The sequence below is a fragment of the Odontomachus brunneus genome, unplaced genomic scaffold, assembly GCF_010583005.1.
Source record: "Odontomachus brunneus isolate Ranch 3 - 2012 unplaced genomic scaffold, Obru_v1 Obru_scaffold_275, whole genome shotgun sequence".
Lineage (NCBI taxonomy): Eukaryota > Metazoa > Arthropoda > Insecta > Hymenoptera > Formicidae > Odontomachus > Odontomachus brunneus.
In genome coordinates this window covers 64417-68382 of record NW_022639725.1, presented here as the reverse complement: position 1 = coordinate 68382, position 3966 = coordinate 64417, and positions in this window count along the sequence as shown.

Below are 3966 nucleotides of genomic sequence, written 5' to 3'. Positions count from 1 at the left end.
TATATATGTCACACTACAATATTATATCACACTTCAATTAAGAATATACTTATATATTATACTCAAATTCTATAGTTATATGATTCAAGTTCCTTTCTACCAGATCCAGTTAGTATAATTCTATAATCTCTAAGGACGATCTATTATTTTCCATTTCTAACTGACTCACGTACATACATATATACACTTTACTGCAGAGCTGCGGTAGTCCTAGTGTCTACCATATACGCCGTCGTAATAGCGTTTCTTTCTCTCTCTATCTCTGCTTCAGGTAGCTTAACTGCTCCTGGCAGATTCTTTTGCTTATAATACAGAGCTCTGACAGTTTCGGCAGCGTCTCGTATGCTCCGGAACTTAATTATTAATACAGCGAATTGCAGAGTAGCGCGTGATGAGGATTTCCTAAGCGTGGGATTTCTGAACGAGACTCTGACAGAGCTTCTTGATTGTTGAGCCTTATTAAGAATACACTAAACCTAAACTGAATTTACCACCTCAATTATCCCTACCCATAAATCAAAACCTATTTCGATCGTTCTTATGGATTTTTGTTTTCATTAACTTTTACATTACCGAATTATTTGAATAAATCTTCAATATATTAATTACTTCTTCATTAATTATTAGAGGACGAATAAATCACGTAGTAAATATATATAAATTCATTTTATTCAATTCATACATTATTTGGTCAAATATAGAATCTGTAACCTGTCAATCATCACAGTTATCATTACATTACTTCTTGCACAACACTACACTCGCTTGAAACTTCCTCTCGGTGCACAGCTCTCCACCTCCCCAGACTATTGCCGGTGTATGCAGGTAGGTCTAAAACAAAGAGAGAGCAAACGTTTCGTTAATCTGAGCGACCATACGGGACGTTACAATGTAATTAAATGTTAGATAATATCGGTAAAAATTACCGACCGTCGGTAACATCGGTATCCCCCCCAATTACCGACCGATGATACCCCCCTCCGCGGTAACGTGATACCCCCTCCGCGGTGACGCAATCCCCTCTGACGTCATACCTTCGTAACGTCATACCCCCGTGACGTCATACCCCCATGACGTCATACCCCCCTCCGCAACGTCATACCTCTCCGGTGACGTCATAACCCCCGCCCGCGGTAACCCCCGCCCCTCAACCTTCCCCCCCCCTTGGAGGACCTGGGTTAGAACCCCCTATACTATACCTACTGACGTGTGTTTCGACTAATTGAAAAAATGAACATCATTCCACCGAGTACATCTTCGTTTTCCTTGTTACCCACTCGTTCTTATAGTATTTTTTCATATTTGGGAATTATTTCAGAGAATCAGTAAGATTTTTAAAGAATTTAATAAGGTCTCAAGTTTTAGTATTATGAACAAGCTTTCTGGTCTGGTTCGTGTCCATAAAGACGCTTTGCCTCTGAATCTTCTGAATAACGTTGTATATAGATTAGTGTGCGGAGACTGTGACTCGTCTTATGTTGGTCAAACGAGCAGAAGGCTTTCCACTCGTGTATCTGAGCATAAACGACTACCTCGAGACCTTACTTTGCATCTCTCTGTTGTACAAGAGCACCGTGTTAATTACGACCACAAATTTAAATGGGATAATGTCAAAGTTTTGCATAAGGAACATCTATTTTATAAAAGAATGATTGCAGAGATGATTTTTATAAAAATGCAGACGCATGGACTGAATTCTCATACTGACACTGAGAATTTAGGAAAATTTACAACGTGTTATTCGGTTTGACTTAAATCGTACTTCGTTTTGCGGTTGCGAAGTAAATATAAACACTGGATTCTGTATTGTTTGCGGCATTCGGAGGTACACGTTCATAGGCATAACATCTCACCGGAACTCTCTGGCCTTTATCGAGGTATATATCATTGTTTTGTTTTTTTTTCCCTCACATTGGGGTTGGTTGCTCTATCTGAATACGTTTTTTAGATGATCATACCACAGTATCTTAGTACGTGCGATGGAGTGACCAGTCTCGGAATAAATTGCCAGTAGCTTCCAAAAATGAAACATTTCATTATGTAAATGATATATTATGTTTGTGCTTCCGAATCCCGTAGACAAGAAAACTTGTAGCGACAATTTTTTCTGTAACAACCTATGTTAATACTAACTTTTACGATTTTTTATTTTTTGCGACACTAAAACGTTACTTGTAATCACTGAAGAGGGTCTGTGAAATAAATCCGAAACGCGTATGATATGTAATAAAATTTTTTCTCATGGCGAGATTGTGTCACTATGTTTTAATAGTTTATAATAGCACTATACAACCTGTGCTTGAACTCTAATTGTCCTTAGGTTAATATTGATATACTCAAGAAGAGTTTTTTAGTTATATTATAACAATTTAGTTTAAATCTTTTTATGTGGTTTATATTATGATTTACTATATTAACTAAATTGAAATTTTTAATAGGTAAGAAGAAAAACAGGAAATAGGTAGATAGAGAGAAAGAGAAGAAGGAAGAAATATTATTTGAAAAATAAAGAAAAAGGAAAAAAGAAAGAAATGTAAGCAAAAGGAGAATCCATAAGTTTTTTAGAATATACTTTTTAAATAAATGTTATACGGTATGGAGGAAACATAAGATATTCATACAGCATATGCTATTATTTATACATACTATTTTTATAGCAATTTGTGCTCAGACTGACGTCAGAAAGGAGAAAACTTTAGGAACACTTAAAGAATTCATCGTGCTATATTTTATATTGAAAAATATTAAAATAAAAAGTAAAATATATCTCTAAAAGTATTCACTTTACGATGATCTTACTTTAGTACTTTTGTACGTAAGAATCAAACATATGTACAAAAGAATCAAACTATGTTTAAAAAACATATACGATTCTATTAAGAAAAATTAAGTTGACTTTGAAATGACCTTGGATTATTGATTATACAGTTAAGGTTATTACCTTATGTTTCCTTCAAAACCGTTCCACTTTTATCTGAAACATTTTTTTCGAACTTTTCGAGATATTTTTATCTCAAAATTAAACACATGTTTTATAATACAGAAGTGATCAATATGGCATTATTAGTTTTTTAATGTGTGGGTATTTCGAGGTTATTTCAAGGTAAATATTGTTTTTTTAAACGGAAACTTATATTTTTTATTACGAAATCTTATTCTATATAAAAAAACATAACTTTTGTCTAAAAGATATTTTCGAACTATCTATGTTTTTAATATTTAAAGAAATAACTACAAAATTATTGATTCTTTAATAACTTTTTAACCGAATTTTATCAATTGTACAGAAAAATAGTAAGAGACAAAAATTGTTTATTTTCATTTTGTAGAGCTCTGAGAATTTTTTATCAATTTTTTAGTATTACATTTCTTTATGTTAGTAAAAAATTCTGAAAAAATTCTCAGCGCTCTATAAGAAGAAAATTATCAATTTTTGTCTCTTGCTATTTTTCTATAAAGTTGATAGAATCAATTTAGATCAAAAATTATTGAAAAACTAATAATTTTATATTAGTTATTTCTCTAAATATCTTAAAAAATAGAGATCATGCGAAAAAATTTTTGAAACAAAAATTGTTTGCTTTCTATGTAAAATAAGATTTCGTAATAAAAAAAAATATAGGTTTCTGTTAAAAAAAACAGTTGACTTTAAAATTAACTTGGAAACGTCTATGCACTAAAATCTAATAATGCCATTTTAATCGTTCTTTAAAATTATGGAGCACGTGTTTCAGTGTTGTCTTCGGGATATTTCGTTGTGTCAATTTAACCCTTTGTGTCACAGCGGGTCACCAAGAGACCTACTTTTACTCACTTTTTTTAGAGTTTAAAGAATTTATTTAGCAAATTTGGTATTGTTATACTTTTCAGTCATCCCAGGTAGGAGTTATGAAAAGTAAAGAACCTTGTTTATTGTTAATAATATGATTGTTATAAATAAACAAAGTGGTAAAAACGATGGTTTTT